This window comes from Balaenoptera acutorostrata, chromosome 10 (genome assembly GCF_949987535.1).
Source record: "Balaenoptera acutorostrata chromosome 10, mBalAcu1.1, whole genome shotgun sequence".
Lineage (NCBI taxonomy): Eukaryota > Metazoa > Chordata > Mammalia > Artiodactyla > Balaenopteridae > Balaenoptera > Balaenoptera acutorostrata.
In genome coordinates, this window is record NC_080073.1 from 23,103,202 (window position 1) to 23,118,693 (window position 15,492).

Below are 15,492 nucleotides of genomic sequence, written 5' to 3' on the forward strand. Positions count from 1 at the left end.
TGGCATTCCTGTGTCGTGGACATCCCTATCTGCGGTAACAAGTGCCTCAGAGAAGGAAGGGCCAGTGTTGCCTTTGACTTTAGAGAATTCCTCTCTGACATCTGCACCCCATCAACCTGGACTGCTGTCTTTAAAAAAAAACCATGCATAATAATAAAAGTACTGAGGGAGTACACTGATAGAGTAGGCTTTATTTTATTACAAGATGATCAGGTACAATACATCACAAAAACATTTGGTTGTATAGACAGTTAAAAGGTTTGTCTGTGAAGCTGTTAATCCATGTGAGCTACCTTATGGGCATAGCCTTTCGTTTGACTCAAAATGGGAGGTTTTTCTTGTTCTTGCTATTATTGGGTCATCACTTTTTCTTCATTTTAGTTGACAGATCCCAGAACCCATGGTCAAGAATTCTGGTCAAATTTGGAAGTGGGAGGCTTGCCTTCTCTCTGACCACTGTCACCTTACCTGCTCCCAACCTCATTCACTTCCACAAACATGAATTGGTGAGGGTAGTAGGAGGTCATGCTCAGATGGTGCTGGTAGATCTTCAGCTCTGGCCTGAGCCTGTGCTCTGGAATTTACAACTTGTGTGTGATCTTGGACAAGGGACTTTAATTCTTTGAGTTTCAGTGTTCTGATATCTAGGAATAGTATCTTATGCAGAGGGCTGATGTGAAGATTAAATGAGATGAGGTGTATAAAGTCCCTTGACTAGTTCTTGGTAGATAGTCCTGAAAATGTGATGTCTTTAAGACACATGACAACAGCCTCAACCACCATAGTAACAGTAATAACAATGGCAGTAATGACACTAAAGAACAGAGAGCCATGTGTCCTAACGCTGACGTACAAAACGCCAGCCAAGCTCTGTGTCTAGCTTGCCTCCCAGCTCATTTTCCCTCCCCTGCAGGCTGCCACAGGGCTGGAACGGACCCAGCATCAGTGCTGGGGGAGGGATGTGCTGTGTTGGTACAAGCCTCAGCCTGCTAATGAGGCCTGAAGTTGAGCAACTCCAGATGGAGTCAAGCAATGAGTTCTCTGCCAGGAAACGTGGCGGATGGGCCAGGGCCACTCATTGCAGGCAACAGTCAAGGGTATCGAAAGGGAGACGAGCAAAAAGTAAGGAAACATGCAGGCCTTGGAACTAAACAAACTACTATCCAAACATAAATAAAAACATGGTGTGCATTTGTGGCAGGGGAATCCTATCTGGGATCCAGAGATACTCAGTTTACTTACGAAAGCAGTAGTCCACCTGGGAGGTGGCAGGAGGACAATGCTAAATGTCTATAGATTTGGGCTTCTCTTGAAGGTATCTGACCTTTTAAAACTTGATTTGAACTAGTATGTTCTCATCAACCATGAGCATATTTTATTGATCATTTCTGAATGATTGGAAAAAAGTAAGACATCGGTATCTAAACACTTATAAAAGTCGATAAAACTACATTTATTACTTACTATGAAACATTTTTGCCGAATGGACAACATATTCATCCCTATCATCATCATCTACTATTTACTTGAAACTTAAGACATAAATATAAGTGAGGATGTAAGCCAGGTATTGTGTTTAGTAACTTTACATACCTTACATACTACCCCCCCCGCCCCCGCCGCCCCCCTCCCCCGCCAACCCCTAGCATTTAATACTCATAGCAGTTCTCAGAGGTAAGTGCTACTTTTATCAGCTTCATTTCATAGATGAGAAAATTGAGGTTCTGTTATTCTTTGGCCAAGGTCACTTAACTGGCTAGTGAGGAGCAAAACCTGAGTTGTGATCCACGGCTGTCTACCAGTGGCTCATTAACTTACCAGTATACTCTGATCATCTCCAATATGTTTTCTTCTTTGGGAGGGACTTAAGAGGGATGGTAGATTTATGTACATAGAAAGGAGATGCTTTAATAATTCCGCACATACATCAGAAGGGCTGAAGGGCACCTCAAGAGGGCACTTGACCCCTGTATGTCCCCCTTAAGGAAACTGGTGACTTGAGCCCCAGTGACTTGTTCTGAATCTCATAGGGACGAATCTTCATGTTTCTTGCATGGATCAGATGCAACTAATTCTGGAAAGCACAGGTGTGTGAGTCCCTAGGCCCAAGGAACACCATAGCTGGCTTTGAACTGGAAGATGAGTTGCTGAATTGAGAAGTGGCCGTGTTTTGCCTCTGTCCTCCATTCTGAGTCACACCGCCCATAAAGTGAGGAAGGGGTGGTAAAGCCCAGTGAAGCTGAATGGCAGCGTTCTGTGCGCATCTCAGGCACCAGTGTAATCTAATGTGTGATAAACTTGCTTAAAAAATTCACAGAAATAATACATGTTCTTTGTACCATATTTGCAGTCAAAAAGAAGAAAAAATTACCAGTAATCTCCTCCCTCACTCCAAATAATCAGTTAATACTTTGGTATATTTTATTCCAGATTAATCCTCAGTATACATATTATATATGCATGTATGCATACATGTACATATATTTAATGATATATATTTTCGATTACAGAAAGCTTTTTCCCCCTCCCCCCCACTTAGCAATAATATTGTTGTTGTTCTTACTAGGTCACATAAACATATATTTTATTTAAATCTGAAAATAGTTTTTCTCTGATTATAAATGACATAAGCAGTCATTGTAAAAAGTGCAGGTAATATCAAAGCTTTAAAGAAGGAAGTAAAGGGCTTCCCTGGTGGTGCAGTGGTTGAGAGTCTGTCTGCCAATGTAGGGGACACGGGTTCAAGCCCTGGTCTGGGAGGATCCCACATGCTGCAGAGCAACTGGGCCCGTGAGCCACAATTACTGAGCCTGCACATCTGGAGCCTGTGCTCCGCAACAAGAGAGGCCACGATAGTGAGAGGCCCGCGCACCGCGATGAAGAGTGGCCCCCGCTTGCCACAACTAGAGAAAGCCCTCGCACAGAAACGAAGACCCAACACAGCCATAAATAAATAAATAAATTTAAATTAAAAAAAAATCATTTGAAACTTCACCCCCTGTAGATAACTGTTGATGTAGACTTTCTGTCATTCCAGACGTTTTTTTAAAGCATTTGTATCTGTATTTTCCAAAGTTTGCAAAAGAGTTAATGTACTCTAGGTTATAGCGCAGATATGTGTTGGCTTTTGTCTTCTAAATACTTTCTAGTGGTTTTCTTTCAAAAACCCTGGAGGCTTATGGAAAGTCTCCAATCCCAATATGTTAATTTCAGGCAGTGACAGGGACATTGACAGCCTAGAAAAGCTTTGGTTTAAAGATCGTCATGTTCATCACTCTATCACTTAAGCATCAGATCAAGGCTGGAAGCATCATCCTGGCTTTTCTGGAGGTTGCAAGAATCCCCAGGAGAATTCACTTCCCTTTTCAAAATGGAATAGCCACACCAAAATACCAGGACAGACATGGTGCAAGGAAACACCTTTGGTGCAGCTATTATTGATAGTTCCCCCGAGCTTCCAAAGTATCAGGGCTGGAAAAGTTCATGTTTTAAAATAATTAGTTGTTTTCAAAAAGTTATATATGCTTGTGGTAAAAAAAAAAAAAAAAAAAAATCCCTTTTGAAATCAGTACTTTGCATGTCACTGACTCTGACTAGGAATGTTTCGAGCAGGATTCTGATTTGGAGGTCGTGGGGTGGGTGGGGGAGAACTGATTGCTTTCTACACTGCCTTGAATAGTCACGTATCTGTTGGTGGCCTGTCTATAGGCCAGGGATTGATCTTTGTGCTGAGGTGTAAGAATTTAATATTTTGTTTAGTTTCAGTGAAAATTCAGTAAGAGACTTAAGATCCCCATTGTCAGTGCTGCTCTATTTAGATATTTTGTCCTAAGGGCACTCTAGTAATATTCTCTCACAAACAACAGTGTATTTCTTGGTTGGGATTTGAGTCATACAGGTATATACATTTGTCAAAACCTACTGAATGGTACATTTCAGATTTGGGCATTTCACTGTACGTAAATTGTATCTCTCGCCAAAAAGGAACTGTAAACAAGTATTAACTTTAGTTACTGTTTTGAGTGCTGAAGAGTCTAAGGGTAATTGCACTGATGTCTGCAACTTACTTTGAAATGCATGAAAAAATAAGATGGGCTGTGATGGATGGAGAGATTTGGGATAATGCAAATGTAGTTAAATGTTAGCAGTTATAGAATCCGAGCGGTGAGTGTGTAGATGTTTACTTGTCGTTCAACTTTTTTTTATGTGATTGGAAATTTTAATAACAAAATGTTGGGGGAAAAAAACCCAATAATGAGGCTCTATGTGAAAGGGTTAAAGCACAGTCTCTAGAATTATTTTTCTTGCTGAAGCATTCTGACTCTACTTCTTGCTAGCTGTGTTACTCCAGATAACTCAACCTCAGTGCAGTTATTTGTTAAATGTGGGTAATGAATACACTTAGCACAAATCTTATTCCACAGTAAACACCTAATAAATACTGTGATTATGATTTCACAATGCAAAAGAAGTGATGATTATAAATGAATGACCATATGCTGAGGGCCCACTATGTACCTGGCACTCCTGCTTGGTCATTTCCAGGGGAATGAGGCCATCTCATTCTGCATCATGCTGTGTGTGCCCTTCAGTACCAACAAACACTAGAGAAGGTGTGAGGGGCATGATTGGCTAAACTGAGTGTGGCTTCATCAAGTGTGACAGGGCCCTCCCCAGCTCTGTGGCTCCTTTTCGGTGTGGCATCTCCTTTGAACTAGAAGGCCCTTCAGAGGAGAGGTGGCATCTGCTTTGTGAGACTTTGTAGTATTCCCGAGTCAATGTTGATTTAATTCATCATAAAAATCGCTCCCTTTGTATACGGCTAAGCCATCCTGTTTTGAGGTTATCATGTTTTAGCTTTACGGACAAGTGTCCTGGGAAATTCATCTAGGGTAGCAAGATCTCCTTCCTTCCCCACAGTGGAATCATGTTTATGCATTATGACAGCCTGTTCCAAACTCTTGATGGGAGGTAAAGAGAAAGGGTCAGGGACCTGAAAAAAGCTGCAGCTGGATTTAAGGGCACTAGCAGTGGGAGATGAAGGGAATATTTTAGGTAGTTCTGTGGATGTGCTATTTATTTCCAGACGTCTGATATCATATTCCTGGAAACTAAGGTGAAAAACAGAGTAAAAAAACTGTGATGGTGAGGGAGAGTGTGGGATACAGAACAAATGTAGGCCACATTTTGAAAGGAGAGGTCAGTCAGTGGGTAGGAAGAATAGGCTTATCTGGTAGCTTTCCAGCTGCCATAATGAAATGTGAATCTTGAGAGTAAACGTCTCCTAGTGATTGGGATTTCAGAGGGTATCCTCATATAGGACTGCTTGCTTGGTCAAGCGCGAAACAGGATTTTATTTCTCTGCCACACTAGTACTAGCTACTTAAAACCTGCCAGAATTTTCATTTACTTTTCCCAGGTGTGGATGCCAGCTCTTGAGTATTTTACTGTGTTTTTGGGTGTAATAATTCCAAACTCAACTCAAAAAATTTTTATTAATTTTTCCCCATGATGTGCATCCTAGAGGGTGCACATCAGCTTGTTAATTCTTTAATTTCTTATTTATAACACTTGGGCTGGCTTATTCCAGTATGAATTCTTGCTCAAACCAGGCATTTAAAAAAAAAAAAAAAAAAGATGCAGGAAGTCCCAGAAGAGACCATCTTAATTTGAATGCTTCAAAGATAATCAGAAAGGTTGTTTTGAAGACAGTCCAAGGAAGTATGTCTAGGCTTTGTGGCTTCTGAAGTCAGGTATGGATCAGGTTGATGATGAGTGCTCCAATTCTGAGGGATTTAAGTGTATTAGTCCTTATTTGGGAGTGGTTTTGAGGAGCGTGTGATAGGAGGTGAAATTTGAAGTTAGTGCTGATCTTTCAGGCTGTTGAAACTGAACTGTTGAAACTGAAGTTAGTTATCTTAGATATAATTGAAGTTGCACTTAAATAAATTGGAAATAATACAAGGAAGGGCAAGAGAAAAGGAGGAAGGAAGGGTGGGAAGGAAGAAGGAAGGAGAGGGGAAGAAAGGAAGGATGAAAACCAAAGAAAGCTGGCATAGCAGGAAAAGGAAAAAGTAACTATTTCTCAGGCCTTCGCGACCCTCGAAAGTCAGCCAAATATAAACTCTTCCTAGTTCACTGAAATTGCATGATTTCATCCTCTAGGATGCAACCTAAAGTCCTCCCTGTGTTTAACATTCAAGCAATAGACTTAGATTTCAGACACAATGAATGGATCAGGACAGGCAATAAAAGAGCAAGACATTGCAATTTAAAACTCAATGCAATTTGAAAGCTACATAACAGTTTATGCTGGACCACAGTAGATGTGTATATCATGGGAAAGTGGTTCTGAGATCTTTCATCCCCCTTGGGGTGGGTCATTCCTGGCTTCTACTTAACTCCAGAGTGTCATCCACCACTTTAGCACTTTAAAATGGAAAATGAAAACCTCCTGGTTTCCTTTTTATAGCAACATCACCAAGCCAGTGTTTGGAATTCTATATTTCTGGCATTTAGAATGGTTGCACATTTTAAGTCTGGAATATGTGTTTATTTGCAGGTTAGGAGGGGGTGGACATATACGTAACTCTTGCTATTATTAAGCAACTGCTTAGTTTGAATCTCACTGACCCCTTGGGAGCTTTCACAGCCCTGTGTCAGAGTGCACCTGATTGGGGGCTTTTTAAAGACCACCGTGATAAAATTATTGGAGATCTTAAAAGCACTTAGGGCAAAATAACTAAATTTAACAAAGACCATAAATGTGTTTTTTCATTTATACGCTGTTCCTGAATATAGATAAATAAACTTTTATTGAAGTAGAGGTCTTCTGAAGATCTGAAATAACAAATTTGAGTGCTGAATCCTTGGCATGCTTTACTGGTTTATTTGAAGTGATGCTATAGTGGTTTCTAATTTACATAGGTAACTAAGACAGCCAAACAAGTATAAATAGAAAAGCAAAGTAGCCTTTCTTAGCTGTTTACCCCTTGGTGTCTTCACTCCCCAGCTTTATCTACCTAGAAAACTCACAGCTCTTCTTCTCTTCCCGGCTCTTCTATTCTTTCTCCTGCCCTGCTTAACTTGACACCATTTCCCCTTCTCACTATACTTTGTTCTTGCCACTTGTGAAAGCATTCATATTTTTCAGTAATTCTTTGTTTGTATCTCTTTCCTTCAGTAGATTTTAAGTTTCTGAAAGGCAGTGACTATGACTTTTTTAAATCTTTGAATTCCTGCAGGTGCTCAAGAGATATTTTAAAAGGGCAAAACGTTTTTCTGCCGCTGTCAATTTTCTTGCATGACACTTTAGGAAGTCATGTTGTAAGATGATGAGCCATATTTCTTGAAGATGCCTTCTGGAGGCCTCCTCAAGTATAGGCATCCCTGACCCCACAGATTAAACCTATAAAGACTGATACAGAAAGGAACATTTAAATATTCAAGACAAACCACTATAAATAACTGCCTATATTTATCGCACATTTTTAGTCTCATTTTTATTTTTTTATGACAGCACATGATAATTGCGAAAAATTAGAATCAGTACTGAAAAAAGGTAATGTTCTACCCATAATGCCCCTCCTTACCTCCTTAAGACAACCTCAGTTGTTAATTTGGTTACTGTTCATTTAGATTTCATTATGACTATATAATGATCCACAAATGTGACTTTATTTTTAAATATTAATCATTCACTCAGTTTAAAGCGTATAGTGTCTATGGACATTTCCCCACGTTTATACATAAAGATATACTTAATCATGGTTGATAGATATATAGTATTGTATCATTTCATCATGTGGATATGTAAAATTTGTTTTTCCAATCCCGAATGTCCAAATGCTGATGGACATTTTGGTTGTTTTCAGTGTTTCCCTCTTATAATTACATTGCAGTGAAAATCCTTGTTTCTGTAGCTGATTTTCACAGAAGTGGGATTGCTCTACCAAAGGGTGTTCTGTGCGCATTGGACAGATGGACCTCCTAATTGTCTTAGAACATTCCAGGTTTCTTAACTGTCATGAATTTTTCAGGAGCATGGAACAGATGCCCAGTACTATTCCTTGATTTGCATTGGACTCAGGAGGCTGAGAAGGATTTTGAATGCACTCTGCAATTGGGAAATCAGGGCCTGTTAGGAGAAAGAGTCTCTAAAGAGCGGAGCTGGTTAGAAAGTTGAGGGGTTCCTGCTAAATCTCTATGAGTGAGGAAAGGGGAAGGCTGGGCAGCAGGAGCTATAGCTCTGAGGGCACAGAAGCGTCAGGTTTCATTGATCCCAAGTCTCCCCTGGAGACTGTGTCCTCTGGGATAGAGACTGTGCCGAAAAGGAAAAAGCTGCCTCACTAGGGTCTCAGCCGCTCTGCTTGAGAAGGTCCCCAGAAAGGACCCACTTGTGAGAATTTGGAGGATCTTTCTTGACTAGAGGAAACTGGTGGAGGTGTGGCCAGTAGACCAGGGTGGCAGAAGGAGGACAGCAAACAGGCAGTGGGGCTGATTCCAGACAGTAGCGTATGAGAGCATCTCTCAGCAAGTGGAGGGCCAGATAGAGGAATTGACTTAAGTAAGAGAAAATAGGGAATAGACAAGATTTCTAAACATGAAGGTGGAAGATCTCAGAATACTAGTAATATTGCTGTGAAAGTGAAAGAAACATCTTTAAATATGAGTGCAGCCCAGCCATATATATGGTGCATACATTTTAAATTTCACAGTCTTTCCAGTTGTCTCTGAAAATAAAACTGTTGTGAGTTTATCTTCGCATATCAGTTCTGGGCATTGCCACCTTTTTCTCCCCTCTTGTTCATCACTGGTTCAGATCAACAAGAGATCCCCTTATATTTCTGTATGATCACGTAGCTTCCAATTGTCTGCTACTGAAGGAGGGATATACCCTGGCCCAGGATAGGTTCTCAAGCCGCTCAGAAAAATGTAAAACAATATTAATTCTGAACCTGCAACAGTTATGGGCTTTGCCTTCTGATTCCTTTATTATCATCTGTGGTAATTTATACTGTGTGAGCTTGGTTAAGGTGGAACTCCATTTCTAAGAATCCCCTTCCTTGTATATGTCAGGTTAGAGTTGCCCAGATTTGGAATTTGCACAGAACTTGAAATGCAGCCATTACTCTGTGATGCAGTGATGGGTAGATGTAGACATGCTGGCAAGAGGGTCCAACTTGTCTTTGTTCCTTTGTGCTCCATGTCTAGCTGTTTTCCCAACTGCTGACCTTGCTGATCAGCATGGACACAAACCCATCATGAGATGCTTGGCAACAAGTCCCATACCCTTCTCCACAGCTCCTGCACATGCTAGTGGGTGACTCCTCTGATTGGCTGGTTGGTGACTCCTGATCCTCCAGCCTCCACTGTCACACCTTTCCTTTCTCAGCATCTCCTACAAATTCAGCTTTAATTCCTGTAATAAATCCCTTATCCATAACTCACAGTGGTTCTGCTTCCCTCATTGAGCCCTGACTGAAGACATCTTTGCCTTAAAAATCAGGGGAAAAAAATGATTTTTTAAATAGCTATTTTCCTTTATCATTCTTTTCCTTCAAATGTACCACAAAATACTGTAGAAATGCTATTGATGTTCATAAATGCTTTTCATCATCTGTGACTGTTTCCAGGATATGTTGAAGTTACAAATGTTACAGATGTTATTATTAGTAATGTGTATCATTAATCCCTACTATACATAAAACAGAGTAGAGATTTCTGGAAATTTCTTCTTTTGAAGAAACTTGTTCTGAAAAATTCTTTTTTTCAAGTGACTTCATTTGCAGAAGATTTGTTTAATGTCCTGTGGTTGCAGTCTTATAGTATTAGACATTTTTTTAAAATAAATTTATTTATTTTATTTATTTATTTTTGGCTGCGGTGGGTCTTTGTTGCTGTGTGTGGGCTTTCTCTAGTTGCGGTGAGCGGGGTCTACTCATCGTTGCGGTGCGTGGGCTTCTCATGGCAGTGGCTTCTCTTGTTGCAGAGCATGGGCTCTAGGTGCTGGGGCTTTAGGAGTTGTGGCTCACAGGCTCTAGAGAGCAAGCTCAGTAGTTGTGGTGCATGGGCTTAATTGCTCCGCAGCATATGGGATCTTCCCCGACCAGGGCTCGAACCCACGCCCCCTGCATTGGCAGGCGGATTCTTAACCACTGCACCACCAGGGAAGCCCATTAGACATTTTTTGATTAGCTACAGGTGCTTGAATACGATCACATTATTTTTGGCATCAATGTCAGGAGGTTCTATCCTTAACCTTTGTTATGGAAATATATCTTTTAATCTAATAGGCAAAATGTAAGATCGGTTTATAAGTATTAAACTACAGAAAGAGTAAGATATTACAACTAAATCGAGCCTTTCTGGAGGTAATTTTTATCTAGCTTTAAAATTTTTATCACCAACAAAGTGTATATTAAAGGTTATGAAAGCAATTAATAACACCAGTGACAAAATCAGAAGAGTAGGCTAATTTATCATTATAGATTTTAATAAGGCCTATAATATAGGATTAAATATACAATATTTTTAAGAGTAAGGCAATTTGAAAAAAGAATGATTTATCAAACTTTAATTTAGGGGTTTTTATAAGAGCTCAAAATGATTCCCTCGAAAATAAAATTGTGTTTTGTGTTAAGATAATATTATTATCTTCTTTATAATTAATAAACTGTTCAAATGGGCATTATCATGCCCCCACAGTATCCAAATGAAGGAATTATTTTAGATAATGTGGGATTAATTGGCTGCCATATTCGTTAAGAAATTAAGGTTTAAAACTTACATAAAAGCCTTATCAGTAAAGAATTTTTTAATGTGAAATAATGTCTCCCTGGATAACTTCCTGTTTGTATTACAAAACCCCTGTCCTAGAGATCGTCTTATTTCCATCTTTTACTTATATTTGTAAATCACTGTTCCAGGTATGTGTAATTTAAGTCTTTGATGGGTAGCAGTCTGATGGAGAGCCAAGTATCTCCAATTCTGTTTTAGTCTAGGGATGTGACCAGTGGTGAAATGGCTTATTCTAATGTCTCATGTGTTTGGAATTCTCTTTCCCAGTGTTTGTGAGCCCATGTGAGACTTGTTGAAAGTTGAAATAGTTGTTTCAGTCTCAGAAACAGTCTTATTTCACAGCGAGCAACCTACTCACAATTTGAGGAAATAAGGGTCATTCTATAGGAGATATTACAGTAATGATTAAGATAGGTAATTCTCCACTTTTAAGTTTGGGTTCTGGGGTCATAATGAAAACAGGGATGTTAGCTCATTTCCTTTGGGAAATTGCCACTTGGGTCTCTATTATCACCCTATAAATTGTATGTTCTTTATTAATATTCATATTTTCATAGTATCTTTCAACTCTGCTCTCGCCTCCCCCTCCCCTTTCTCCTTGCCTTACAGTAATTGGTAAATCTGAAATACATTTTAACTTTCTCTATTAAGGATTCTATCAAACCTCATGAAAGGTGATCCTATGTTAGAAATTACACAATGCCGTTGTGCTGAAAACTGAATATTCCAATTTTGCTTGTCAGTGAATCATAGAAATCGTAGTTCCCCCCCCAAACTACAGTGTTATTGACTCAAAATAGATGATCATGGCAGTAGTCACCTTGCTACAGTACTGGTATATGGAGTAATACATTTTGTGTTTAGAAAGTATTACACTTTGGAAGAGCGCAATACTGAATAAAAACCAGTTCAGTAATACAAATATTTGTTTGATCACCAAACTATTTAAAAAGGATAGTTGAAAATAACTTACTCTTATTGATATTCTTGACTAACATTTTCAGACATTTGTGATGGCCCATTTGTGTTCTGGTTCTAAAGTATGTCTTGTGAACATTATTTTGCATAAATGTATTTTCAGAATTCCATCTCTGAAAAGTAAAGTGAAGTAGTTTTACAAAGCCTGCCTAACTAAAAACATTTCTTATTTACTCTATTTAGGTTATGCTTTCCTTAATGAATTTATTTATTCTTTAAGATTTAATAACGCTTCCAAGAATGTTTATTATCCAGCATGGGACTGTTGGGGAACTATAAAAATTGGTATAAAACTGTATTATTGTAATTATAATAACACTTGTTGTGGTGGAGAATGAGAGGAAAACAGTGAGAAAGCATTATTTTAATGCAGCTAATAGAGTGAAATAAGACCATGGCTCAGAGGGGTTTTTTTAGGCTTTCTTAATGGCTATAAATTTTGTTCTCTTAAGTGATAATGGTATTTGAAAGTCTTACATATCTATTAAGTTTATCAAATATGTCTCTATAGTGCTTTTTTCTCCTAAAATATATATAACTTATAGTAAACTGGTTTCCATCAAACCCAATAGAAGCCTAGCCATGAGCACTGCTTATTATCAGAAACTCACCAGTAAAGGAACAGAATAAAGTGAATGTATTGCATATTTAGGCTACTGCATGTAAAAGTATCAGTTAAGAGCAGGGAATTTGGAGTTATACAGACCTGGGTTATACCAGTAATATGGTTATCAATGTATAGATGCAATCCATTTCTGTACAAAATCTATTGGAGGAGAGTCTTCCCCCCCTGTCTCTTTTTAGCTTTATATCCTAAAATACAGTTAAATCATCTTGTGTATTCATGCAAATGTGGAATTTCCTGTATGGGATATTCTTTTGTAATTCTGTTTGGGAACAGAGAGGTAACATTAAAAAAACAAACAGAAATTTGTACAAGTTTTTGGAGAAATCAGATCTTTAAATAAAATGGAAACAGTGACATTAAGTATGAATCCACTTGGTAAATACTGAATGAAAAAACTAGTTACTGTTCAGAAGGATTTGGCCACTTGATTTTTACCACTTTGAGTAAATAGCCACATGAGTTAAATTACTTTATGTGAGTTTCCCTCAAGATGAGACACACTTATTTTACTTTGGGCTACTGACCTGCTGTACTGATTTAGTATTTGAGATCTAAGCAGAAGAGATGATTGTAGTGAACTTATTTTTGGCCTGGGGTGTAAGCTGCAGAAGATGTACCTAGATTTGATATAATCTTTTTCTTTCCCTTTTTCTATTTGCCCCAGTGTGTGGCTTCACAGTCTCCAACGTGGTTGCTTGGTCTACCAACTGTAGACCAAGTTGGAGTCCTTTAATACATGATCAGTGGTGATATGAATAACTGACAACACTTCATTGAGCCTACAACTGTTTCTTTGTCTTGATGGTTAGTGCCTAAAGCTTATTTAATCAAACCTGTGTAACACCAGTTAACATTGCCCATTTAGGTAGTCTGCATGGCTTTCAAGTTTTGCTGTTGGAAAGCTTGGAGAGGAAAGCATCTCTTTTTCTGGATGATGAGGATATGAAAAATGATAATGGCAGTGGAATGCTGGCTATCCTTTTTAAAGAATTTGAAGAGATCACAATTAAAAACTTAAGTAGACAGCAAAAAGTGTTTTTTCTACTTGGTGTCTTCAAAAGAGAAATTGGAAATGTCTTTCTGTATTCTACTTTTTTGCTTAATTGCTGAAAATAATTATAATGATGATGGCTATCATATTTTGACTGTTTTTTTAATGCGCCAGACTTTGAGATGAGTACTTTACCTACTATTTTCATTTATTCTTTACATCATTCTAACACTATAGATTATTTTTGTTTTGACTATTTTATAGATGGACCTGTTACTTTTACCTTTCTGAATCTCATTCTCCTCTATAAATAAAGGGATAGGCAGAGTTGGAGATTTTAACTAAGTCTGTTTTTCTTCAAAGTTCTTGATCTTAATACTACTCCTACATGCAATAGCCTAAATATGCAATAAATTCATTTTACTTGGTTCCATTCCTGGTGAGTTTCTGATAATGAGCGGTGACCATAGCTTGTCTTCTACTCAGTTTGATGGGAACTAGTTTATTTTAAGACATCGTTTGACTGATGTTGTTATGGTTCATATCCTGGGCAGAAACTATTGTCAGAGGTTATAGAGGGCAGCAAAGAAGGAACTATGTATACTTCTGAGAGAAGATAAACCCTGGTTTTCTGAGTGTGTGCAAATATAGAAGGGAAGACCAACCAATAAGACAATGAGCCTTAATAATCTGCTTATATCAGCTAGAGTGACTGTCTTACCCAGTGCCTTCATAGTGTCACATCCTTCCGTAGCGCCCCACTGCCTTCATGATAAAACCTGTGGCTCCTTTTCTTTGAACCTTTGCCTGCTTGCCTACGAGTAACCACAATGATGGTAGTAAAGTTGAAATAACCAACAACTATGGACCTTACATGAGTGGTTGCAGATTCCAACAATTTTTACCGTCTCAACCCAAATGGAAATAATCCTTTTGGTTCCTCACAATATACAAAGGTAATAAATGTACTAACTGATTGTGGCAATACTCTTTCATTAGTGAGTTTTTAGGATTTGGGGATATTTGTATATATTTTCTAATTTAATTCTTAAAACAACCCTCAACATTGCTTCATAATTGAGTAAACTGAGTCTTAGAGACATTAAGTAACTTGTCCAGTATCACACAGCTGGGCAAGGGATGAAGGCTTGATTAAAACCTGGGTCTGTGATTCTAAACCTGGTGTGCTGAACCAGAAAACCGTTAGAGCCGTATCGGAGATTGTCTGACTTAATTCTCTAGTTTCAGACAAAACTGGATCACAAACAGAGAATGCCAAGCTGTGGCCTGAAGATGTGTACTCTTTGAGTTATTAAACGCATTTGATTTGGGGGCTGACTTTTTTTTCATTTTTTTTTTCTTTTTGTTGGTTGGGTAGGGGAGCATTCCTGTTGGCTGAGGGCGCCTTCTCTATCACTGGGCTGCTTCACACATCTAGCTTTCCCACCAGTCCTATAAAGATATTTGAGTTTATGACTTTGGTCGCAAAGGTCAAGAGCAAACAGTTCACTCTTTCCTTGAGTGTTTTGAGAAACAAAGATTCCACAACCACTTTCCTCTGGGATGTTCTGTTACTCTGCCAACATTGAAAAAATACTGCTTACTTTTAGTTTTAATCCATTTCCTCCTCCCTTGCCCAGCCCCACTGATACATAGAACAACTGCTCAGAAAACCGTTGGTTTCCAAGAATACAGTTCTTCAATACTCCCTTTGCATCTTGTCTTTAATAAACCTTTCCCCCACGTAAACCAGCCTTCCCTTTGACATCTCAGATGGCTGACAGGTAGTTAACTCCTCTGATTGGCAGATTGGTGTCTCTGCCACACGGAAGTGTCTTTACACAGTAAAGTTAATACTTCCAGCCTAGATTTATTTAGCATCTTCTGACACTCAGAAGAGCCAGGGAACACATGCCTTGCTCTCCCTTGGGATGGTTGAGTATCAGATTAAACTCGCAGGAAATATTTGAATGTCCTCAATAAACAGACTTTGTATTTAGGCACATTAATGTTTTTTGAAGTTCTTTATTGCCTTCATTTTCAAAGTCGGTTTGAGAGAGCTTTTACCAGTCATTTTTGGAAGTTATGTCATTAC

The 15,492-nt window shown here is 38.7% G+C and overlaps 1 protein-coding gene across 5 annotated transcripts in view; it reads left to right on the forward strand.

Moving 5' to 3' along the window:
• Positions 1–15,492, forward strand: part of SUCLG2 (succinate-CoA ligase GDP-forming subunit beta) — a 259,242-nt gene that overhangs the window by 114,126 nt on the left and 129,624 nt on the right. The gene's annotated exons all lie outside the window — the stretch shown is intronic.